Below are 27344 nucleotides of genomic sequence, written 5' to 3'. Positions count from 1 at the left end.
GCCTCATGCCTCGTGAAGCTATTTTATCTCCATGTCACATGGCCCATTTTTACCACCAGGTAGCATCTAATATATAAAAAAGAAAAAAAAAAAAAGTCCATCGCCAATTTACATTACAGCACAAAGGAAATTTGAATTGCTTACTTCCTCTCAGAGAGGAACAGGCAAAAGGGAGACATAGACGGATGAGACACAATCAGCAGCAAACTTTCTGTAGTGGGGAATACATTTCTGGTCCCTCCAGAAGTTGCTATGGGTTTTTTGAGCGGCGCTGGATATCCGACCTACATTGACCATCAATATGTGATCTCACACTGCTGCAAAGTGGTAACCTGTCCTGGATGGATGACATCTGGTGGCTAACCCCTACCTGACGACTTCATCCGTATGCAAAGTTCCCATTCCCTGAGCACCATGGAGTAGGTCTCATACTCCAACGCACAATCATTTGTGCTATCTGGTTAGTGCAATATACACCTATTCTTCACAGCCACGGCAGTTGTATTTTTATATGTACTATCACCATTGTCACATTGCACCTTATGGAATATACCTAGGACTGATCTTTTGGCGTTATACTTAAATCATGTTATAGGTAGATGAACACTATTTTAACACTTTTTAGTGCTGCATCTTTATTCATTTATTAGAAGGGTAAAGGGTTTGCTATGAACAAAAACCTTTGTTTGATGTTCCTTAGGTTTCCCTTTAGGATTTGATTGGTAACAGGTCTCATTTGTGTTAAGGTAAACAAGTGGCCATGAAATTGGTGAGAGAGGATACTACCAAGTTGAAAGCCTTTCTAAAGGAGCTCTTTATATGGATCTTTCTGTAACTACCAAGGCATCATTACCACCTACCCAATCTGACATCCTGGACTACTAGATTATGACCCAGTACCTTGCTACAGCTGGAACCCTACATGACCTCATTGAGCCTCAGGTGAGTTTGTACATTTAGTTTAGTGGATCTCTTAATAAAACTGGAGACAAGAAAACAAATGCAAATTGTTGACATCAATTGACAAGGTTTATCTATCTTTCTATGGAAACCTATTTCAGATACTTATATAGCACCGTCAATTTAGCAGCACTTTACATACATATATTGTACATTCAGTCCCTAACCCTCAAGGAGCGTACAATCTAAGGTCCCTAACTCACATTCATACATACTGCAAGGGACCGCCCGGCGGTACCACTAGCACTCCACTGAATAGGCGTCCCCAGCGCACGGAATCTAAGTCCCAGGGTGCTTGTTCACCAGGGCCCCTGATGGTGGGGATGGACTTGGAGCCCCCCCGAGACCAGGTCGTGGCTACTGGGTACGTCCGTCAGTGGTAGTGGTATGCGCCAAGGGCTCCCACGGGGAAGAGTCTGATATGAGGAGGTCAGAAGACCCCACTGCGAGGGGATGGGCGGATGGATGGATGAGCAAGGTCAGACGGGCCGGGTCAATAACAGAGGACGGTAAGGTACAAGGCAGCGGGCAGAGAATGGTCGGGTCACATGCCAGGTCAGCAACAGCAGGTCAAATCCAATAGGGGGCATCCAGGAGAGAGGTCAGGCAAAGCAAGGGTCAGGACAGGAGAAATTAGCAAGGTCAGGTACAATCCGGGTCAATAACTTACAGGGCACAGGTTCGCAGAATCACAGGATGCAGGAAAGACCAGAAGGCACTGAATGACAGCTCAGGGCAATTTAAATATCCCGCCCTGCACTGCCATTGGTGCCCAGCGGGCCGCCGCAGCTTCTACTGCGCATGCGCGAACTCGAACGCCGCGGCCAGCCTGGACCTAGTGCCCGTGTCCCTGCACAGGGCGGTGCACTGCACCGGGACCATCGCGGCGGGGATCGAGGAGATCCCTGACACATACACATACTAGGGACAATTTAGACAGGATCCAATTAACCTCCCAGCATGTCTTTGGAGTGTGGGAGGAAACTGGAGTACCCAGAGTTAACCCACGCAGGCACAGGGAGACCATGCAAACTCCAGGCAGGTGGTGCCGTGGTTGGGATTTGAACCGACGACCCTAGTACTGCCAGGCGGAAGTGCTAACCATTTTGCCACTGTACTGCCCATGAAATAAATTCTTCTAATTTAATGCTACTGTCAACTCTACTTTTTTTTTCTTTTATTATAGAAAAGAGAGGAAAAAGGCTGAAAGCACTGATTGGAGTGTTCGGGGGGGGGGGGGGTGGTAATCTGCCATCAGCATAGCACAGCAGGGGAAAATGCTGTACCAACATTGGTTATTTAGTACAGCAGCTCCTAGAAGTGTGTAGAGGGCTTAAGCCAGACAATGTTTTGGTCAGACAAAATGTCACAATCAAATTGTGCGACTGCCTTAACAGACTATGGGCAGATTTGTCACTTCAATATCACATTCCATTATATATCTATATATCTATCTCACCAGAGCTGTGTGCCATGAACAAGGAGCATTTGGTAATATTTCAAAATGTTGATTCCTGGGATTTTGCAGTAGTTCTTTGTTGCGCTAACAGAAAATATGTTCCGTGGAAAGAAACTGGCGGATAATTTTCCTGTACCAGGTCTAGACATGTGCAATTAATTTTGTTACAAATCAAAATTCGGACAAAATTGTCATTTGGAGATTCGGATGTATCCCAATTTCAGAATCACAATAGTATCCTAATTTCAGAATCACAATAGTAATGAATTTCAATGCATTAAAAAAACAAAAAAAAAACAAAAACACCACACTACAAAAATTACAGGAATTTGAAAAATATTGCAATACAATAAGGTAAAAACAGTGACAAGAGACGACGGTTCCTACTTAGGATAACTTATAGGAATTGAATAAAGCAGAATCTTAATCAAACCCAAAACCAAACCAGAAAGAATATAGCCATCTTCCAAAATTCGAATTTCACATGTCGAGTGGATTTGAAAAATATATTAAACGAACCTGAATATTTAGTCACATTCATTATGTTCGAATTATTTGTTTCAAACGAAATGCCAGAAGAAATAGTGAAATGTTATGAAATATAATTGGCCTGGGCTCTGGATTTCAGTCATAGCAGAGGACTAGTGCATTAAGACTAAGGTGTCCGTTTATGACAGAGAATAGCTGCGATTCAACAGATCTCAGCTATTCTCTGGTCATTCACAGTTTATGACACTCAAGAGATCATGTCAGCCCTTCTCTGGAGATCTGTGTTCTCCCTCCAGATTCTCCAGCCCAGAGCTGGAGAATCGGAGGGACCGAAAACTAAGCAGAGATAATTTACCTCTGCTTAGTAAACTGATTTTACTGTAATCTTGCGAGATTATAGTAAAATGAGCTGTTTTCCAGAGTTTGTAGACCGTTCTCCCTTCGTTCGGAGAACTGCTTCATAAACTGCATTCACAGGAGAACTGTGTTCTCCGAGAATGCCGCAGAACTGAGCAGCGATCTATTACCGCTGGTTCATAAATGGACACCATAGCCAGACTTGCTCATGGACAGAATGTCACACAATCAAGTGTGTGTGACTTTGGCCTTACTGAGACTATTGGCAGCAATGTCATACATCATTCCCCATATGTCACCAGAGCTGTGTGCCTTGAACAAGAGTATAAGTCATGTGTAAATTCCTGGGACTTTTGCAGTTCTCCTCTTTGCAGTTCTAAACAAGAAACTTTCCCTGGAAGAAAACTGGAGGGGGATGTGATGTACCAGGTCTACAAGTCCTGGAAGAAAAAAAGTGCTCATTCACCAACAGCTCACTGGGAGAAGTTCACAAAAGCCCTGAACAAGTTACTGAAAATGACCTAGAAATTCTGAAGGTGTCTAATGGAAATATCGAGTTTGGAACCCCTGAGTACTCTTTAGACATGAGTAATGTTTCAGGCTCGGATTTAGATTATGCCATGGAAGATACTACACATTTGCCAACATATTCAGGGTTTTACTTTTGTTGCAAATATATAGAGTAATGCTTTCGGTTGATGAAGCCAAAAAAAAACTAGCTTTTGTTTTGACAGAAGGTTAGGAATTACTGTCAGGACTTTATTGCTTACCATTTCCTCCTGTCCCTGTGACACCCTCTCTGGGCCAGTGTTATGGTGTTAAATGGTACTTTCTGCATGTTTGTTTAAACGTCATTTTTAATCAAAAAAGTCTCTTCTAAACTACTGAAATTCTCGTACGACGAAAAAAAAAAAAAAAAAAAAAAACACCCCACACTCATTATCGCCACTTCTTATGGCCCCTTTTTCCTGCTCTTCTCAATAGACACCTTGTAGAACCTCAGTTATTGCCAAGTACCAGCTAGTGACAATATATAGAGACTGTCAGCATTTCAAATAATTGATTGTGCTTTTAGTTTTTTACAAAAAAACATTGTAAGTGAACACCCTACTACAGGAAGTCACTTTCCCAGCACAGCCCCCTTACACTTTGAATGGCATAGTCCTCTCCTTTTCTGGAAGTGTCCAAATACTGCATGCATTTTTCCAAGCTTCTCTGCTCCTCAACACCCTACATGGCCTTTTATGTATCTGCCAGTGAAGCCATGAAGGGGAATACTACATTGTGTCACTTCAGTGTTATTGAATATGTCATCAATCCTAGTAGATTCTGAGCCAAGTCTCCAGACTTAGAGATAGGTACACAAAGGCTTTTACAGATAAACATGCATAAAAACGCACATAATCTTAATGGAGGATTCTTGTTGAAATTATTGGTCTTATGACTGGATCTCCAACTTGTAAGATCATTTTGAGTGGAAAAAGGTTTACATGCACTTGTGGTTACAAATAAAATATTGGAGGATAAATACTTGCATTAACGTCGTCAGGTACATTTTTTTGTGAATTGGCCTACAGGATACTTCTATTGTTTTTGCACAGATTATGCAAATAATGAAAAAGTAAAGAGACTTGTTTATACTAGCAGCAAGGACTACAGCCTACAGCTCTTCTAAAACATGATCCACACCGGGATTGCTTTTCAGAGGCGTTTGACAGGGGGCGAGGAGGGGATAGGTCACCTCCTCAACACTTGTAACCTCTACATGCTGAACCATCATCCTGCAACTGTGTGAAAGTGGGGCAGTGGCAGCACGTCCCTTCACCACCTGTCACCAAATTAAAAACAGGGTGTTCAATTCCTGTCATGGTAGTGTACACCACCAGCCACTGCCTTTTCAACTAAAGGGGAGTGGTTGAGGGACAATTAAAAACTGTGGCTCAATCATGGTCCCAACTGTCCATGTGAACAAGCCTAAGGACATGATGCATACAGTAATGCTTTTAAAAAAAAAACAATTCTGCAAAAAGTGAAGAAAATGGAGTCACCAGCTACTGCAACTTGGCCTATATAGAGATTCAATATAATAGTAGACAGCTGTCTACAGCCAAAGGGGATTGATTTTAATCACTGTTGCTCCATGTACAAGTATGCAAACCTTATGGAACATCGTAGTTCAAGTCAGTCAGAGGCTATGGCATGGTATCCCAACAATCACAACCGCACATATTTAATCGCATAGCAACCAATCGGAATTCACTCTGCTAAAATCAAACCGTACAAGATGGTATTGTATTGGTTATTATGGGTTACGTTATGTAAAGGGAATGGGACATTGAGCAAACTGGTAGTCCGATGCTGGGTACACGCCACCACTTTTTTGTGCAACCCAGAGGAAGCACTTGGGAGAAGCTCTCTTTACCAACTATACAATGTTATTACAGCAATCTCCCCACTGAGCTATTTTGTGTTCTGATAGAGGGACTGCCCCCCCCCCCACGCCAGAAAACATGGGTCAGCTCTCCGCTATTGGCTGGCAGCACTGATCAAGACGCTCATTTTCCAGCATATCCTTTCAAACAGAAGGGTGTACACACAGGGCAAAAGTCGGTTGGTTTCTGCTGAACCCGCCGATATTTGTCCCATGAGTACAGGGCTAAAGGCTGGCCAAAGTTAGTGTTGATAGGGGAATCCCTCCCACTGCACTAATGTACTCTGACAGAGGGAGGTTTCCCCTGCCTTTAAAATACAATGATCATTGCTGGTATCTATATACAGTAAAAGATGTTGTAGTGAGTGCTACTTAAATAAAGAGGTGTATAAATATGTACACACAACAAAGCTAATTAGCAGCTGATACACCGAAAAGGTAACCAAACAAAAACCTCCAATAATACATATATATCAGGGGGGCAGCAGCAGCAGGACACCTAACCACTGCTGGTGGACACTTTGGAAACATATGGTCAGTAAACCTTTTGTTCAAAATCTTTTTATGTTCCCCACACCAACCAACCCTGAATAAAGGTATCTTAAGCAGTATCACGCTATGTGGTCTCTTATTGGGCACTGTGTGAGTGCTATCATTCGCAGTGCCCATCTGGAGAATTCAGGACCCTGGTGGTGATACCTGGTAGCAGTTTCTGATGACCTTACTTCTGTGGAACCGGGATGGTGATCTGGGGGTAATCTGATCTGGGATCTGATGATCGTTCTATGGCCTGGTGACGCAGGATTACATATTGCGTATGTTAAACGCACATCTGGTGAGTGCGTTTTTCACCTATTTGTGTGGTTCACACCTATTATCACACCTTGGATCAGGACGTCCACTCACCTGGAATTAGGATCTCCCCATGATCCGCACTATTATATTGAACTTTTATATTTACAGATCACCATCATAGTGATATCACGCATGTGTATGAATTCGCACTAATATATTGTGTGTATAAACGGTTTTATTATTTAGCGCTGCACCATTCTATTTGATATATATGGTATCTATATACACAACCAGAACCCCCTGCCCATAGGTGGATGGATTGAAACTCAGCTGGTTCCCGTTGAACCAGTCAAATTTTGATCGATCCATGGCTGGCTTGAAAATATTCTGCTAGAGCTAGACTTTAAATAGGGATTGTTGTAACAGAGCAAGTAGTTCTTGTCAAGGTGTGATCACTCCCCTAAAACTGAGTACTTCCTACTTTTACTGTACACATCCGTTGAATTCCTTCTTCTATAGCATCCTGTTAACTGCAGGAGTCTATTACCAGAAACGAGAGCCAATTATCTGAATAAAGTTTCACCTGCCCAGAAGATAGGAAACTCAGTTACTAAATAAATCCATTATGTATGGGAATGTAAAACAGTAAGGCGATTACCAATTCTGTTTATTCAGTTCCTAGGACAAAACAAATCTACGTATGCCCGTCAGACATTTGGGATTCTGAATGTTTTAACAGTGCAAAGCTGCCAACACATGTCCTTTAAAGCTAGTCACACATTTAGGCTAAATTCACCTTTCATAATATGTTACATACATATTCAGGGTGTAACATGTTGTCTGAGTGCACTGGTCTCCACTGAACCCCTGCTTTGATAGTGGGAAATCTTCCCTACCACGCTAGCTGTCAAATTTAAAAAGTGGCCGTGCGGGGCTCTGCCCGCCCAACAGCATCACTTCTCTGAAAGAGAAACTGCAAGTTTAGACAGCCTTAGTGACTGTCAGCTTGTGGTTTTCCATGAACTACCAGCTGTGGAGCACTGTGGTAGTTCATTGAATCTCGTCAGTATATCTGCTTGCTTGTGCATCCTGCATGGACAAAGTGGATATACTGACAGGTCTGCAGGAGACCTGAATGGCAGCAGCAATCCACTGATCCCTGGTGCAATGCTTTATAGGCTCCTGCAGCAAAAACATGTTGCACATTTGTTTTACCTGAAAAAGAGAAAAAAAAAAAAAAAAAAAAAAAAAAAAAAAAAAAACACACAAAAAACGCATTTATTATATTTTATCAAAAAGGTGAACTTATCCTTTAAAGATAAAATGTGTAGGCAACTATTATAACAGCTGAATCCAGGCCCATTTGTATTTCAACTTAACAGAAAACGCATAAGTGTGAGCCTAGACTGAGTTTTTCACAAAAAACTCACAGCAGTCCATTTAACAGGATTTCCTATGGGACAGGTTCACATCTCCACGTTTTCACTCTGCATATTTTGAAAAGGGTCAGGGACTTTTTTTTTTAAAACACAAAACAGTGTTTTTGGTTCTATAGACTTCAATGGAGATGCTCCAGAAAAGCATGTAGTGCATTTTTTATAGGTTTTATTATAACAAGCAACAAGTTGTTTAAAAAAAAAAAAAAAAAAAAAAAACACCACACAGCAAAAAGCATTGCAGAAATGGATCAAAAGCAAACTACATAGGTGTGAACCTAGCCTTAGCCATGTTCACCCTCCTTTTTGATTGACATTAGTCAGAGTGAATCCTACAATGTTTGTTTGCAGAACAAATGAGCATCATGAGTCTCTGGGAATCAGCAAGTCCAACGCCATCCAAAATGTTTTTTTTAGTTTTGAATAGTGTGGAATGGTTAGAACCTTGCTCGGGCGTTAAGTCTATGGAGATTTATTTTTTTTCTGCAGGTGTGTTTAGCAGTTGAACATCTTCTGTCACTCCCATGTCTTCTTTGCTCTTTCAAAGATGAATGCTGCAGCTTTAAAATCCATGTTAATCATCTCAATGCCATGTACTGACAACCTGCAGTCATTTTGGTAAACTATAGAAGATACTTTTAAACCTTTTATTTGTGGCGATTGATTCTAGCCTCCTTTTCCCTTTTGTGATCAAAGAATCAATTCTCTTATGACTTTGGCCTGTGTCTGGTCTTTGCCAATTTTCCCTTCAATCATGTGTCTCTTATCAGATCCTAATTGATCAATTGATAAATCCTTCCCTCAGCTTATAGGGCAAGTCAGTTGAGGCATTTATTGCTGTCTGGATGTTTAGTCTGCAGGAGGAGAGTTCAGCAGTTTAAAGCAGGATAACTAAAACAGTAAGAAAATGCAACAAATAACTCTACTCCACTCTGGACCGACAGCAAGCCAACCACAATTTGTGAAGCATCTCTTACAAGTCTGATTCCTACGCTCTACCACTCAATATGCTTACTCTACTCTTAACCTTAGTGTCTTCTTTTCTCAAAATTCTCATTACTTTACCCCTCTTCTCCACCACAAAAGCTTTCATATATCGCCCTCACTTCTACCCTACTACTATCTCCCTACTACTTCACTCATCACCTCTTGTAAATACTTCACCCACATGCTGACCCAAACACCAGGACAGTGAGGTATGCGATTATTATTATAATACAGTATTTATATAGCACCAATGGTTTGCTCAGTGCTGTACATTATATGTATTGCTTATTATGTCTATCCTCACTGTGCACCTTCAAGTCCTTCAAACACCTTTCTCTATCCCTCTGAGACTCCAACGTATTCACCTGTTTGCTCCAATTTTCTCTAAGCCTTGTGTTAATCAATTGGCCTCCTGGACAGGTGTCATGCTTCCTTGATTACCTCTCTGCTTGGCTACTCTACTTGCTCTACTCTCAAATACCCACTATCATTCTTGGTGCCCAACATCCCCATTCATGTTAACAGTCTGGCTACATCTCAAATTTTAAATTTAACCTCAGAACTTCCACTCATTCTGATGGTAACACCCTTGACCTTTTCTCCCAACTTTGCACCCCTTCAACCTCACCAACTATCCCTTTACCTCCATTCCACAGTGTCCCAGTCTCCAACCCGAAGTGCCATTTAGTTTAAGATTTACTTTCACTTGTTCTGGTAACTGTAAAATTTTGGCCATTACTTTGTCACCAGGGCAACACTCCCCTGCAGGATGCAGGACTGAGCTGTGCTTGGTAGATCTCTCAAGGCTGATTGCACAGTATAATTGACAATTTAGAAGGTTAGACAGTTCACATAAGGGTCTTAACTATTTGAATGGAGTTTGTAGAAATGATAGCTGATGCATACAAAACCAGAGTTTAATTGTGTTAATCTGAATTATTTCTATTGAGTTCTAATTTTTTTCCCTTAAAATGGCAACTTCAAACATGGTTTCTTTGAACAGTGTCCAAACCAGTTATGCACAAACGCAAAGAACAGCCCCAAAAAAGTAACTTTCTGCAATTGGCTTACTGTAGTTTTCCTTGCTGCAATACTGGAACTGATCATGTGACATGGGCACCTAGGGCTATAGAGCATAAAAGTTAGGGAGTATTTCCATGTCCCAAACCAGTTGTTGCATACAACCACCTTTACAGGACACAGGTTTACTCCAGTACTTGCTCTGGCAATCCGCTTCTATCTTCCTTTAACATAGCTTAGAAAGCTCAAATTTTGAGACCAAAATGTCTGAGAGAGCAGCCAGCCAACTTTGCCATTTTCCATTTCTAAGCTGTGTGAAAAATATAAAGAAAAAAAAGGTGCTTGCATGTTATTGGTAATGGCACCAATTTAGACAGAACACTTGTCTGTGACCCCCGATTCACATCTATGCAGCCCGCACAGGAACCTTGGTTCCCAGTATGGTTGCGTTTTTCCAGTGCGGGTGGCGTGCCATTAGAGCATAGTAAGAACTAAGTCTGCGGGTCCGCATTTTTGTGCGGGTGGTGTGGCTGCACAGACTTTCGTGCGGATCCACAGAGGCACCATCCACCCATATGTGAACCTACGGTCAGCGTCCCCGTTGTCTTCAAACCCTTTTTATGCTATGCCATGATAAAGAACAATCATCCAACTTCAATAAAAATAGGTTCATAAAAATTAAATATATTTGCAGGTAATTTTTTTTTTTTTAATTTATTTGGAGTATGTAAAAGCATTGTACGAGTGATCAGCAGATTGCTGGTGCCTTGCAGGTCTCCTGGCAACTGTCAGTTTAATGTGTGCTCCTACCTCATAGATGCAGACAGTTAAACACAGACAGGAAAAATCAATGAAATAGCACACTGTTCCACGGCAAAGGACGGCGGGGCTTCTAAATCATTGACAGATCTATGAACGAATGTTGTAAGCAGAGCTCCACACAGCCGAGTTGTTTTCAAAAGCTGACTGCTAGTATAGGGAACTTTTCATCACAGGGAGAAAGGGTATCAGGCAGCAACTGCAGCGCTTGGAACAGGGTACGCATTCCACCCCAAGAAGGTATGCCCTACAATGGAACCTACCTTCACATCTGTGTACATCAAGGCAATACTTGATAATTAACTCAAGAGGCTGGGCCAAGGTATTTCTGGTTTATATTAACCACTTGCACCAGACAGTGGTAGATACCAAGCAAAACGAGTTTCTACAGATATGATGAAATTGACAGCTCAATGACTGCAAGGTATATCCCTCTTGTAGACAACAGCATAGCATATATAAACTGGCTGCCAAGACGAATGGTGGCGGTGCTAAGCTTTCCAAGTAGAAAGCTCAGCTTGTTTTGCAGATCAACCTAGATTTACCATATAGGAAACCTGTCTTCATTGAAGATTTGTTAGGAGAAAAAAAAATTATATAGATCAGTTTATAACTTAACACTTCCAAAAATGTTAAAATTAAAAAAAAAAAACTGAGCAATTGAAAGAAAAATGCAATTGACTTTAATGACCCATAGTAATAATCATCATTCTTGGAAAACAAAGACCATTCTTTCAGACCCTGTGAAATGCCATCAAAAAAGTGTCTGAAGAAAAAAGAAAAAAAAATTGGTTTTGCCTTTCACTTATTTTGGCCTACAAAAGTAAAATTTATTACAAAAAATAAAAAAATTCTCTAATTTCATCTTAAGAAATCAAATCATTTTTCCCCCTTTTAACATTTCAGGTAATTATATAGTGCCAATTTATGCAGTACTATACATGTATGTTGTAGATTTACATCAGTCCCTAACCCTCAAGGAGCGTACAATCTAAAGTCCCTATCTTACATTCATACATACACATACTAGGGCCAATTTAGACCAAAGATATATGCTGGTAGGTTAATTGGATTCAGAGTGTGGGAGGAAACCCAGGCACAGGGAGAACATGCAAACTTCAGGCAGGTGGAACTGTGGTTGGGATTCAAACAAACGACCCTAGTACTGCCAGGCGGAAGTGCTAACCATTTAACCACTGTGCTGCCCATACAGTATGGTAGAATGGGGAAATGGGGTAAAGTGTTTCCTATGACAACCCAAACCTTTGTATGATGCACCTAGGAGTCCTATTTAGGATGTGATGGTTAATGTGTCTGTGTTAAGGTACACCAATGGCAGGGAAACTGGTGAGAAAGGACAGTACCAAGTTGAAAGGCTTTCGAAAAAAAAAAAGAAAAAAAAAAAAAAGCTCTCCGTATCCATCTGTCTAACCACCAAGACATTGCCACCTTACCCAATAGTCTTTGCTTTGGACTACTGAATCAGGACTCAAGAACTGGCTACAGCTAGAACCCAATGACTTCATTGAACCTCAGGTGAGCAGTTTTTTAATTTGATTCAGTGAGTCATTAATTAAACCTGGAGACCAGAAAGAAAATAAAAAAATTAAAATTGCTGACAATTGTTAAAGTTTAATCTATGGAAAAAAAAAAAAAAGTTCTAATGGAGAAGAAAAGTAGAGTTGACAGTAGCAAGGTGTCTACATGAAGGGGGGAGAAAGTGAATATCCCATCTTTAAAAGTCTGATTTTTTAGAAGACAAGTGCCTCTTGAGGCTACTGTGAAGCAGTGTACTGCATTAATAACTGGCTCAGCCCAGAACAAGGGAAACCATATTAAAGCTCTTTCATACCAGACAATTGTCAAAGTATTAGTAGATAAAATGTCAAAAAAGGTAAACAGTGACCAAAAAAGGCATACAAAGTGGGAGTTTAAAATAAAGGTAAAAATCTTCAAAACTCCAGTTTCTATCTATTGCAGTCCCGTTTTGCAAGGAATATGAATGTCTTGTACATGTTAAAATGTCAAAATGCATCACTGTTCTCCCTAAAAATAGTATTTATTGCATGAAATGTGACAGCTGAAGTAGGAAAAGAGATCATGCAGATTTTTTTGGATGATTCAAAAACACACACATTCAGTTTTAAGTGAACTGACCCTTTCATGAGCTGTACAACATAGCAAATTCCTGTAGAACAATCAAAGCCAATTAACATTAACCATGTTTATTGTGTTCCATATGATATTGAGATGTCTCAGTTTCTGTCTTGCATTTCAGGTGGGAAAGCGAGAAGACATTGTAAAATGTTAGGCGATACAGTCAGACTGGGCTCTGGATTTCATACATAGCAGAGGACTGGTGCACAGAGACCTGAAGCCGGACAATGCCTTGCTCATAGTAAGGCCAGTCACATAATTGATTGTGTGACATTCTTTGAGACTGTTGGCTGCGTTGTCACTTCAATGTCACATTCCCTATAGGTCACCAGAGATGTGTGCATTGAACAAGTATTTGGTCATCACTCCCAAGTGCAGACTCCTGGGCTTGTGGTTTTGTTGCTCGAACAGGAAACCTTCCCTGAAAAGCTGTGGAAGATAATATTCTGTACCAGGTCTACACGTCCTGGCAGAAGAGTACTAATATTCCTCCACCAGCTCACTGGGAGAAGCCCTGAACATGTTTAACAAAATCTTTTCACAGGACCCAGTCTCTTGACCAGGCCCAGATTTCCCATTAAGCACTCTAGGCATGTGCCCTTCCTAGAGGGACACCCATTTATACATGACTGGATCTAGGGGGTGCCCATCTCCTGCATATCTTTCCCAGATTTCTATTCACTTATTCAAGTAATAAGCACACAACCAGCTTGTATACTCTGGAGAGACATGTGGGAGGAAGAGGCGATTGGGCACATGTGACCTGTGCAGCAGCATTTCTTGGCCACAATCTGCTCTTTGCTGACCGAACTCAGGTGTACCCTCCAAACAGGATAGGCAAGAACCGGTCAGGGCTGCATGGTGGGGACAGCGGACGCTCCTGGGAGTTGTAGACAGGCGCCATGTGCAAGACCAGGGAAGTGCCATCAGTGAAGGTGTGGCGAGCTGTGTGTAGAAGAGATTAAAGCCAAATAACGGTTTCTGGTGTTCCATGTGATGTTGAAAGGTTTCATAAAGGTCTTCGGTTTTACATTTTATGTAGGAATGTCAGAAGAAAAAAAAAAAAATGGTGAAATGTTGTGCAATGCAGTTGGCCTGGGCTCTGGATTTTAAGCATAGCAGAGGATTGGTGCACTGGAGCCTTAAGCCAAACAATGACTTGGTTATGGTCAAAGTCACACAAACTTACTTTGACCTAACAAACTACTGGCAGCATTGTCACATCATCTATAGGACACCAGTCTTTAGTCATTAGTCCAAATGTAGATTCCTGGGCTTTTGCCGTTCTGTATTGCTCAAATGGGAAACTTTCCCTGGAAAGAAGCTGTGCAGGATGATAGATAGACACACATATATACACACACACACACACTGATATTCGTGGCAGAAAGTGCCAATCTCATTCTTCCACCAGCTCACTGGGAGAAGTTCACAAAAGAAGCCCTGAACATGTTTAACAAATTCCTTTCATAAGACCTAGTCTCTCAACCCTCATGAGCTGTACTCCCTATACCTGGAGAGTTGAAAGTCTACCAGGAGGAAGGGCACACTGAAGAAACGGAATTTGTCATCATACAGGACCGGGAACCCAAAAGAGCAACAGAATGAAAACACCAAGGAATTTGAATTTATAATCACAGGACCAGGAATTTACAATGGAAAGGGATAGACATTTTACAGTTTGACTTAGTCCTGTATGATCACAAAATCAATGCACTTCATCCTGAAATGGACCCATGTGACCCAGTCTTAATTGTGATTTCAGAAGATGAAACTTTGTTTTGGGTTCAGAAGTTTAAATTCCTTAGAACCTCAGAATGTCTTCTGGAAATATAAGCTTCTGGGCACCAGAATGCCAAAGGGGACAAGTGCCTCTTGGATATTGTGAGTACAGTTTCCGTTTGATTGGATGTTGCAGTGGAAGTTACTACAGATTTGCCAGCATTTTCAGGGTTTTACTGCTGATTTACAAAAGCTATAGTTTTCTGTGGATAAAGCCCAACTCCAGCAAAAACTTTGTATGAAAGGTTATAATTACGGTCAGGTTTTTATTTTGTTCAGAACAATGTTAATTATCCTTTCTGCATGCTTTATTAAACTTGACAAAAACAGTGGAAAAAAAAAAAAGTTTAACTACTGAAAGCCTCATGAAAAACACACTTTAGCTCCAATACATATGGCCCCTTTTCCCTGCTCTCCTCGATAGACACCTTGTAAAACTACTGATTGCAAGGTAGCAGCTAGTCACATTATCGAGGACGGTCACAAACTAAAAAAAATGAACAAAAAAGTAAAAGGTCTCGTTGATACAATAGAACCTACCTGTTCTGTCTCTCCAATCTAAGCATTGAAAGTGCTGTGGAGCATAAACACCTTTGCAACTGTTTACACTGAGATCACATTATGATCTTTTGATCATACATTTCCTATTTCCATAAGACATGAGGCTAGAAGCTGAAGTGCAATATTGGGAAAAGAATAAAAGGGTGGGGCTATCTCTACAGCATGAACTAAACCAAAGAAAAGGGAGGAGCAGAGACAAAATACTTAAAGGCATAGGACAGTAATGTGGAACATAACACCTTTATAACCGTTTACACAGAGGAAATGTCTGATTAATATCAAGTGGCTGGGCCAAGGTACTTCTGTTAAAGTCCTAATTCAGTACAATGCCACAGGTATGTAAAAATCACAATCATGAATATGAAAGTATTTAGTTGATATGTTGAACACATCTGTTAATAAAGTTTAATATATTTTCATTATACTGTCCAATGGTAAACAAAAGAATTTCTTTTGAATCAGGTAAACAATGATATATTTTGTAGCATTTTTTATTAATCACTTGCCAGCTATTGGCAGGCTCCAAGCAAAACTGGAACTTTTTACAGAAAATATCCTCAGTTATGCTAAAAACAGACATCACAATGACTGAAAAGGTATACACACTTATAGATGTAGCGCCCTTCTAGCTAGCCAGGGGGAGCTAGAGTTAAATTTTGTTAGGAGGGTTGAGTAGCAGCCTGGGTATAATAGGGTCAATTTTTGGTCAGAGCTGAGAGGCTCTATAGGTCAATTGCCTGATACCTCTCCCTCTAGAATCGTGAAGATTCTAGTAGCAGTGGGTGGTTGAGAAGGGGCAGCCTGTACACTTGGGGGACCCTGGCCAATCCCCAAGCAGGTGGCTTAAATGTGAGCCTGCTCAGCAGCAGGAGAGTTTGGGTGGAAGATGGAGGTGGAAGTTAGCGTTCCCTTGGAGTAAGGAGTATATGGGATGCCAAAAGTTCTAAACCCATTAATAAAAATCACAAAAAATCAAGCTCAAGGACTGGTTACTGTCTTCTGGATGCAAGTCTGAGGAATGAGTGTTGCCTTGCTGTGCAGGATTATAGGAGGACCCAAATCTCTAGTGACTAAGGGGGTAGTGCTACATAGACAATGGAAGATCATAAAAACTGATTGCCAAGAAGAACACTGGCTGTGTTAGGCTTCCTTAGTACTCTGCTTTTTTTGCAAATTACCATATAGCAAATATTTCCTGAAGATTTGTTATAGATGTTTATAAATTGATGGTTTTATATCCAGTTTCTCTAAATTTCAAAAATGTAAAAAAAAAAGTGAGTTGCTCATTAGAGCAGCGTTTTTCAACCACTGTGCCGCGGCACACTAGTGTGCCGTGAGATATTGTCTGGTGTGCCGTGGGAAAAATTCCAATTTCATCTGTAACATGTGGCTTCGGCTCACAAATAGACCAATCATTAGAATCTAATGATTCAGTGGTCGGCAAGCCGCGGCTCGCGAGCCACATGCGGCTCTTTACCCAGTCTAATGCGGCTCTTCTGTGTGCCGGGCGCCTGCTCCCCTCCCTCCTCTCGGTCGGCCGCTCCCCTGCCTCCTCTCGGTTGGCAGCCCCAAAAGTCCGCGCGGACCTTTTAATCCGGCTTGCGGATGTGGCTGTCAGGATGTGTGTAGGCGGGGCAGCGTGCCGAACGTGAGGGGAGGGGAGCTAGGCTCCTCTCACAGTCCGCCCTGAAGACCCGAACGGCGCGGGAAGACAGCGAGAGGAACGCAAAAGGTAAGTGAATTGACACGGGGGACTTGGCTTACTAGAAGGGGGGGGGGGGGAATAGTACTGTGGGGGATGAAATACTATATGAGGGATGAATTACTTTATGAGGGATGAAATACTATATGGGGGGATGAAATACTATATGGGGGATGAATTACTATATCAGGGATGAATTACTATATGAGGGATGAAATACTATATGGGGGGATGAAATACTATATGGGGGGATGAAATACTATATGGGGGGATGAAATACTATATGGGGGGATGAAATACTATATGGGGGATGAATTACTATATGGGGGATGAATTACTATATGGGGGATGAATTACTATATGGGGGATGAAATACTATATGGGGGATGAAATACTATATGAGGGATGAAATACTATATGAGGGATGAAATACTATATGAGGGATGAAATACTATATGAGGGATGAAATACTATATGGGGGGATGAAATACTATATGGGGGGATGAAATACTATATGGGGGGATGAAATACTATATGGGGGGATGAAATACTATATGGGGGGATGAAATACTATATGGGGGGATGAAATACTATATGGGGGGATGAAATACTATATGAGGGATGAATTACTATATGGGGGGATGAAATACTATATGAGGGATGAATTACTATATGAGGGATGAAATACTATATGAGGGATGAAATACTATATGGGGGGATGAAATACTATATGAGGGATGAAATACTATATGGGGGGATGAAATACTATATGAGGGATGAAATACTATATGAGGGATGAATTACTATATGGGGGATGAAATACTATATGAGGGATGAAATACTATATGGGGGATTAATTACTATGCTTACTATGGGGGAATATTACTATACTTACTATGGATGACACATACACATCATTCATCTACTCTTGGTCCGGCCCCCGGGTCCAATTATAAAATACTTTATTATTTCATAATAAAGTAATTATAAAATAATTTCTTTGTGTTTGATTCCTATTCAAGAGAATTACTTTATATATAGTCAATATAGGCACAGAGGTAAATTTTTTTAACATTTTCTAATGGTGGTGTGCCTCGTGATTTTTTTCATGAAAAAAGTGTGCCTTTGCACAAAAAAGGTTGAAAAACACTGCATTAGAGAACGATAATACCATGAACTTTGAATACCCATAGTAACCAGCAATCGCTGCTACTGGCTAGAGCTGTTGGCAGTGATCATAAGAAAAAACCCACATGCTGGTTGGCAGTACAACTAGCCTACCCATAGGCAGATTACTTTTAAAGACCCACAATCTCATGCATCTGAATTCTAATTGTTTATTTTAATTAAGAAATTGAAATTGCTTTATTTAAACCTGTAATTAGAATTATGTAGGCTGCAATTACGGACTTCCTAAGAATGTACATCCCCCCCCCCCCTCCCCCAATAACCCCTGAACAAGCATACAGATTAGAAAGTCAAAGCCAAGGCTAAAACTTAATTAGCATACTTGTTCTGCCTTGGAATACCAGCCTTTACTAGCCTCTTCAGAAGTGGAGGTATGTCATGGCAGCTTCTATAGTTTTATTACTCAGGCCCCCTTTAAAAAAATGCTCTTCAGGTTCTAGCTTGTGAAATACTGATTTAGGCATTTGATTGTCATCATGGGTCAAAGAGGGTTTGCTCCACCAAACTGACCATGTTTTGTAAGACTGTGCCTTTCCCTCTTCTCAGTTTAACACTATTTAACTTAAATAAATTTAAAGGAAGTCTAGGATTACCATTACTGTACTGTATATAGTTACAAAGTTCAAATGGGGTTACCCATAGCAACCAATTAGCAAGTTTGTTCCATTATTCTGACAAAGGCATTGAGTTATGTTGTCTGATAGGATTTAAGACACGTGCTACAATATATGATTTAACAGGTTAAGAGTTCACATAGGTCTCGATGGCATATTTAACCATTTGCATGGTGTTTGGTTTGGATGGGTCACAACATTTACACAAATCTTTAGTCAAAAACAAAAAAAAAAAAAAAAAAAAAAAAAAAAAAAAAAATGATTTCTAAGTTTACTCAGCCATCTTTGATTTTTACTTTATGTACAAAGAAACAATGTTTGAATGTTTTTCGTTTAGTTGATCTGGACACTAAATATACTGAACATGCCCAGAAATTAATTTTTTTCTGCAATTGGCTCAATGCTGTTCCCCTTGCTGCAATACTGGGACTGATCATGTGTCTATAACATGAAGATCTTCCCACTAAGCACTTATAGAAAAATTACAGCAATGCATATATACATTTCAACAAACTTTGTTAGCTGGTATTTCCTTGCCTCAAACCACAGTTGATGTGAACAGTCAATGTCACAAAATAAGTTACAGAATGCGGGTAAACTCCAGTACTTCAGTGTGTACATGCATTTGCAATCAGCTTCCATCTGATTTGTTTCACATAGCATAGCTTAGAAAATTACAATTTAAAAACCAAATAACTGCACTTTAGCTGAGAAAAAAACCTGAGACAAAGTTGGTCTCAGACATTTTTGTCTCAGCTTTTTCTCAACTGGAGAACCAACAACTAACTTTTACATTTTCAAATTTCTAAGTTGTGTAAAATAATTAAAGATAGAAACTGATTTGCTATGGATAATGGCACTAGTCGAGAGGGAACATGTCTCAGACACTTTAGTAATCCCTCCCCACCAATGGGTCATCCTCCAAATTTTTATATTTGCATATAATCAGCACTTCTATCAGTGTCCGTTTCTTCACCATGGTTTGCTTATTTTTATGCAAGGCAGAACACTCAGATCTTGCTTCAATAGAATTCATAGAAGGCCATTTATGATCTAGTTCCAAAGTTTGTTTTCTATTTTCAATGACTTTTGAAAATGTGCCATTTAATTTCAATAGGTAGAAGACCCCTGCCCTCCACCACTGTACAATGGAACCTACATTTACAACTGTGTATGCTAAGGAACTCAGATCACCATCAGTACATAGAGAGGCTGGGCAAAGGAACATTTGGCAAAGTCCTACTCATTCAGGAAAAGGCCACAGGTATGTAAAACCAATTTTCATGGCTATAGAAGTATTTTAATTTATGTATTTAATGTATCATCTTAGTTGACATGTTTGATATATTTTCGTTATGTTCATGTTTTGCCATATTTTAAAAAAATTTTGTTTAATACTGAACTAGATTAGCATGATGTTAGCCGATGGCAGCCAGCTAGTGGCAAGCTCTAAGTAAAACATGAGCTTTCCAGACGATTTTTTCAGACTTTATACCAAAATCAGACAGTGCAACGACTGACTGCAAGGTATACCTTCTGACAGACAATGAAATGTCTAACCTAGTACACAAAAAAAAAAAAAAAAAAAAGCTTGGGAGGAGATCCTGTACTAACAATCCAACGTTAGTACAGTGATCTCCCTGCTAAGCTATTGTGTTCTGTCTGGGGAAGTCCTCTGTCCTAACACACCGATCAGCACAATTTTCGGTTATGCTCTGGACCAGCTTTCGGGCACACAGGCCAAAATTGTCAGCAAGTTTCTTTTGAACCGGCCGATACTGCCCAATATTCAGCCTGTGTGTATGGGGCTTTACATAAAGGTTGCCAAAAAGAATGCTGGCTTTGCTAGGCCTTCTAAGCAGAAATCTTAGCAGGTTTTGCAGACCATTGTGGATGCAGCATATAATAACCCTGTCTTCATTGAAGATTAGTTAGAAAAATGAATGGGAATTGAAGACTGAAACCATAATAAGCAGCAATCTTGTAATCTTTAGTGATACGGGGTTGGTTGGAAAACATGAATATAATTGATTCCTATAGAGATCAAAGACAGATCTTTCAGATCCTGTGAGATCCAAGCAGAACAGTGATTTAATTTTTTTTATATCCTTTGTATGTGTGTTGCACTTTTTAGCCTTCAAAAACAGTCTCCCCTTCATGTCGTGTTTCTAACACTGTATGGTAGACTGGAAGGGTAAAGTGTTTGCCATGGACAACAAAAGCATCTGTGTGCTGTACCTTGGAGTCCTGTTTAGGATCTAATTGTATGTTTTACAGTAACCCAGTGGCCATGAAGTTGGTGAGAAAGGACAGGAACAATTTGAGAGCCTTTCTGAAAGAGCTCTCCATGTCCATCTCTGTGCAACAATCCAGGCATCACCACCTATTCTATCTTCATTGAAACTATGAAGTATGAATATCTTGACCCAGGAACTGGCTACACCAGGAACACTACATGATATACTGAGTCCAAGGTGAGCAGTTTGTTTTAAATAACTTGTTTCTAGCTTTAAGACAGGAGACCCACTAAACCAAAAAGTACAAAATTAGAATTGTTGCTGACAAATTGAACAATTTTCATTTATGGAAAAAAGATTGCTATTGCCAACAACTCCACATTTTGTTCAATACAGACATCTTGAGATCAACAATATCCCATCTTTACAACTATATGATTTCTTGAAGATATGGGCCTGATGAGGCAACTGTGAAAGTGTGCTGCATCAGTAACTGGCTCACTCCAGAACAAGGGAAGCAGATTAAAGCTTAATCATGCAAATGCAATTGTCAATGTTTTAGTAGATCTATGACATTTGAAGTCAGCTCAAGTTAATGGATTGCTACTAAAATAAAAGTACACAGTGGAGTTTGAGGTAAAAATCTACAAAACTTTCCATTTTCTTTCCATTATAGCTCTGCTCTTTTCACTAGGAACATTAATGTCTTGCACATGCTTCACAATACATCAACCCTGTTTGCACTAATTACTTATTGCATGAAAGGAGACAGACATACAAAAGGAACAAGGAAAAATGTCACAAAAATGTCTTTGGTTTGTGTATGGGTTGAATCACCAGAAAACCAGTTTTGGGTGAACAGACTCCTGAAAAATGCAAGTCAGCATTGCAAATTCCTTGAAAATAAAGCCAAATAACATTATCTAAGTTTATTGTATTCCATGTGATATTGAAAGGTCTTCTAAAGGTTTTCTGTCTCATTTGTCAGGTGGGAATTCCGGAGGAAATGGTAAAATGCTGTGGAACACAGTTGGCCAGGGCTCTGGATTTCATGCAGAGCCAAGGACTAGGACACAGACATTAAAGAAGACAATGTCTTGCTTATGGACATGGAATGCCACATTATCAAATTGGTGACTTTGGTCTCTCTCAGGCTATTGGCAGCCTTGTGAGTAAATTGTCACATACCACCCCATATGTCTCCAGAGCTGTGTGCCTTGAAGGACGAAGAGTCCTTGGTTTTAACTTCACGTGTAGATTCCTGGGCTTTAGCAGTTCTCTTTGTTGCTCTAACAGGAAACTATCCCTGGGAAAGTGCTGTGGAGGAGGATATCATGTACCAGGCCTTCAACTCCTGGCAGAAGAGTTCCAAAGTCATTTCCCCACCAGCTCACTGGAAGATGTTCACACAAGAGGCACTGAACATGTTCAACAAACTCCTTTCTCAGGACCCTGACTCAGCACTCTGTTCTTTCCATCATAAACTGTATTACACTTGGAGAACTGAAGAAGTCTCAGGAGGGGGAAAGGACAGAGGAAGAATAACTTTTTTCCATGCAGCACCAGGAATCTACATGAGCACCAGCACATACAGGCATATTGCATCACTTGATTCTGAACTACAGTTGCAAGCTGTCCTTTTAACCTGCCAGTTTTTATACTTGCCTTGTTACATCCCTACTTTTCTGTAACCTTTAAACTCCTTACCTTTTTTTTTTAAATGGATCCCTTTTGCCTTCTGCTTATATTGCTCTGTAACCTCATTATTGGGTTTGTGCTATTACAGTGGTAAATTTCACTTTCTGCATGCCTTTTTTAAACCTTATAAAACCTAATAAAAAAAAACCTTTGTGAAAGCAATAGATGTTTGTCTGCTGAATGCCTCATGTCTGGTGAAGCTATTTTATCTCCACGTCACAAGGCCCATTTTTTTCCTGCCAGGTAGCATTATATATAAAAAAAGCCCATGGCCAACTTACATTACAGCACAAAGGAAATTTTAATTGCTTACTTGCAATATTCCTTTGCATTGCTGGAAAAAAAAAAAAAGCCTCATCCTCTAGTAGTGTCTCATGCTCCCTTATGACAGTTTAAAAAAAAAAAAAAAAAGTTCTGAAGGAAGAAGCATAAGAGCTGGGCCATGTAGTGCCTTTTGGGGACCATTTATAAAAAACATAATTTCATTCCAACAGCAAACCAGCCCAGACGTCTGTTAAGGGTTAATGGTTTCTTGGTTGGAATTCAGAAGACTTTTTAGTGAAGTTACACGCAAACAATGGGTGGAAGAGGCTCTTTCCAGAGACAATAGACTGTTTGAATATCTACAGGTGGTCTAAGACCGACAATCCTGAGAACTTAGATTGGCGACTATAAGACTAGCTAAAGTGTATATTCTTAACCAGTACTATTTGTATATTGGGGTTGAGGAGATTGCACCTACAAAAGTTAATTGGACAGTCAAATACAACGGACTTCCAAACAGCGAGTCACCACACCGACCAAGTTAACAATACATAAGACCATACTTGTAAGTCTGAGAAGAGTAAACAAACCTTGGGGAGAGTGATGCGCCAACAGTCTTTTCAAACAGATAGTAAAGAAAATGTATACGAGCGCACCTATAAATGCAAAGTAGCAGCTGTGCACCAGGTAACCATAAACCCCATGAGACAACATAAATCAGAAGATGCAGCGCTACAAAAGAGGAACACTATAAACAAATGAATAAATAGATATATAGATAAATGAATAGATAAATAAAACAGCACTTGAAGTCACCTTGATATCATCACATGAACTGTTTTATTTATCTATTCATTTATCTATACATTATTCATTTGTTTATAGTGTTCCTCTTTTGTAGCGCTGCATCTTCAGTCTTTTCAAACTACAAGGATAACTGGTAGTTTACCCTTTGGTCTTTACAATGGACACGTAAACAGCAGTTTCCTGTGTCATTCTTAAGACCAAAAGTTGAAACTCCGAACTTATATTTTTTTTTACCCACAAAGACATTAAAAGAGACACATTCACTCTCTCAAACAAAAACACATTCAGCAGAGTTGGGGATTGTATACCACTAAATTGAGTATGAAATGATGAAAAGTAAGATTTTGTGAATTGGTATCAGTTATAGATTTCTATCAGAAAGCAAATGTTTTCACACAAGTTTGTATCTCAGGGAAATGAATAACTGAATACACATATCTTCTATGGTTCCTATCCAGGACATTGGTATAATCAAATATATATATCTGGATGAGACGTATATTTTAATACCTGAAATCACCTTTGGTTCTACCCTAGGTGTGAGTCATAAATACTCAAATCGTTTTGTGATCCCTAACTGCCCCCTGGTGGACAGGTGAGAGATAGCTTAGGTACATACCCTTCTCGACCGGCCAATCAAAAAGCCTGTTGGGAGGGTCTTTTAGAACAACAGTTTAGATGGTATAAAAAGCCATGCACCTCATTTAAAAAAAGACTCACTGAAAGAAAAAAACACACTGAAAAAAGAGCCAAAGAAAAACAAGCTGAAGAAATCTGACGAGGCTGAAATCCATCCCTTCTGAAGAACCACTACATCCTTTCAAACTTTTAAACTTTCTACTAAACTTCTAAACCTCTGAATTTCTACCACCTATCTCTCACTTGCCCTGCGGTCATTATTCTGAAGGAGTTTCCATTGCCAGCTGAATCCACTGGAAAGGCATCATCCAGGTTTTGGGAGTGGTGAGACTGTTTAAATCTAATATTGTATTGCATATTTCCTCTGTGCTTAGAGTGATAAGAATTACATTAGAGTGATAATAACTGCATTGGGTGTTTATATAGATATAGAGAGATCCATGTATTCGTGCTAAAATTGTTTGGTGTCATTTTAAAAAGTTTACATATTTCATAAATCATTAATTTTTATTGGTTAGAGTATAATTTATCAGGGAATATTTTCTTCCATTCCTATGGCCACGTTTTGGAAGAAAATGACCTCTGAGATACTCTAAATTATCATTTATTACTAAATTTAATTTTTAATCATTATCTAGAAATATTGTAATCTGTATTACCATTATCTAGAAATATTGTATTGTGTATAATATTGGTATAGTATATATATCTTTGATAGTGTGTACCAGTATCCATTCATCACCAGTCTTTTGCGTTTATATATAATTTTTGTACATAAATTTATATATTTATCTATTATAAGACAATTTGTGTATATGGTACAAAATCATACTGGCTAAAAGGATTCAAGGTATAATAAGTGGTGATCAAATTATTAAGGTGTCCAAATTATTGGTTCATTAAATATTTGCCGTATTCTAACGGCTGGAGGCACTGTAATATTTTATTTAAGGGAAAGGGACACCGTCCTTTATAAATAGAATAAATCCTTACATAAACCACCACAGCCAGCACAGACTGTAAACAGGCCCTTACAGAAAAGGAGAGGGCCATGACATTCACAGTGGAAGGGGGCTTTGTGAGGGAATTGGCTCTGCAGTAGTTTAATTTTATTGCATATTGGTTGTGGAAAGAAACATTGCAAGCAAGTTTAAATGAAGTTGCAAGCCACAGTGAAATTGGGGGGGGGTACAAATCACATTGATCCGCAGCTTTGAAATCACACTTTAGCTTGAAGTAGCAAGATTTCAAAGTTTCGTTCAGTGTGAACCAGGATTTAGGTTTTAGCGATTTTTATGTAAGGCTTAATTAGATCCGGCTTCAATAGAACTCACAGGTGGCACTTTATGGCCTAAATGTCAAAGTTTCTATTTTCATTGACATTGAATGCTTTTTTTTTCCCAAAAAAAATGTAGCAGAAGACCTCCACCCTCTTGAACCCTACAATGGAGCCTACCTTCACAACTGTTAACACTGAGTTAATCTATTGTCAATTCATCAAGAGGCTGGGCAAAAAAAAACCCCACATTTCAATCTGTACAGTGTATACCTCCTCCTAGAGGATAGAATGTTTTATACAATGTCTTTCTACAGTTATACTAAAAGCAAGCAACACGTACATTTCTCCTCTTGTTTCTAGCACAGTATGGTAAACTAGAAGGGTAAAGTGTTTGCTATGAACAAAAACCTTTGTATGACGTTCCTTAGGGTTCCCTTTAGGATTTGATTGGGAACAGGTCTCATTTGTGTTAAGGTAAACAAGTGTCCATGAAATGGGTGAGAGGATACTACTAGCTTGAAAGCCTTTCTAAAGGAGCTCTTTATATGGATCTGTCTAACTACCAAGGCATCATTACCACCTACCCAATCTAACATCCTGGACTACTAAATGACCCAGTACCTTGCTACAGCTGGAACCCTACATGACCTCATTGAGCCTCAGGTGAGTTTGTACATTTAGTTTAGTGGATCTCTTAATAAAACTGGAGACAAGAAAACAAATGCAAATTGTTGACATCAATTGACAAGGTTTATCTATCTTTCTATGGAAATTTCAGGTACTTCTATAGCGCTGTCAATTTACGAAGCACTTTACATATATATATATATATTGTACATTCACATCAGTCCCTAACCCTCAAGGGGCGTACAATCTAAGGTCCCTAACTCACATTCATACATACACATACTAGGGACAATTTAGACAGGATCCAATTAACCTCCCAGCATGTCTTTGGAGTGTTGGAGGAAACTGGAGTAACCGGAAAAAACCCATGAAGGCAGAGGGAGAACATACAAACTCCAGGCAGGTGGGGCCGTAGTTGGGATTTGAACCGACGACTGCCAGCTGGAAGTGCTGATTAATTTACCACACTGCTGCCCATGAAAAATTCTTCTAATTTAATGCTACTGTCAACAACTCTACTTTTCCTCTTTAAAAGAAAAAAAAAAAAAAAAAAAAAAAAAAAGACTGAAAGCACCGATCGGAGTGTTCCGGGGGGGGTAATCCCCAATCAAAATAGCACCGCAGGAGAAAACGCTGTACTAATATTGGTTTAGTACAGCAGCTCCTAGAAGTGTGTACAGGGTTTAAGCCAGACAATGTAACACAATCAAATTGTGCGACTGCCTTAACTGAGACTATGGGCAGATTTGTCACTTCAATATCACATTCCCTATATATGTCACCAGAGCTGTGCGCCTTGAACAAGGAGCATTTGGTCATCTCTCAAAATGTTGATTCCTGGGATTTAGCAGTAGTTTGTTGCGCTAACAGAAAATGGTCCCTGGAAAGAAACTGGCGGATAATTTTCCTGTACCAGGTCTAGACATGCGCAATTCATTTTGTTACGAATTGAAATTCGGACAAAAATGTGTCATTTGGAGATTCTGATGTATCCTAACTTCAGAATCACAAAAGTAAGGAATTTCAATGCATCCAA

The 27344-nt window shown here is 39.8% G+C and overlaps 1 protein-coding gene and 2 pseudogenes across 1 annotated transcript in view; 2 read left to right on the top strand and 1 right to left on the bottom strand.

Annotated features, from left to right (window-relative positions):
- The window catches only part of EVA1A (eva-1 homolog A, regulator of programmed cell death), a 576027-nt gene that overhangs the window by 430287 nt on the left and 118396 nt on the right, over positions 1–27344 (bottom strand). The window lies entirely within an intron of this gene.
- LOC149442452 (serine/threonine-protein kinase SBK1-like) lies at positions 32–14746 on the top strand (annotated as a pseudogene).
- LOC149442451 (serine/threonine-protein kinase SBK1-like) lies at positions 19906–22685 on the top strand (annotated as a pseudogene).

This window comes from Staurois parvus, unplaced genomic scaffold, assembly GCF_062004578.1.
Source record: "Staurois parvus isolate SC_StPar_1 unplaced genomic scaffold, SC_StPar_1.0 ptg000886l, whole genome shotgun sequence".
Lineage (NCBI taxonomy): Eukaryota > Metazoa > Chordata > Amphibia > Anura > Ranidae > Staurois > Staurois parvus.
Note: the sequence above shows the minus strand (reverse complement) of the source record. Positions and strands in the feature narration are given on the sequence as shown.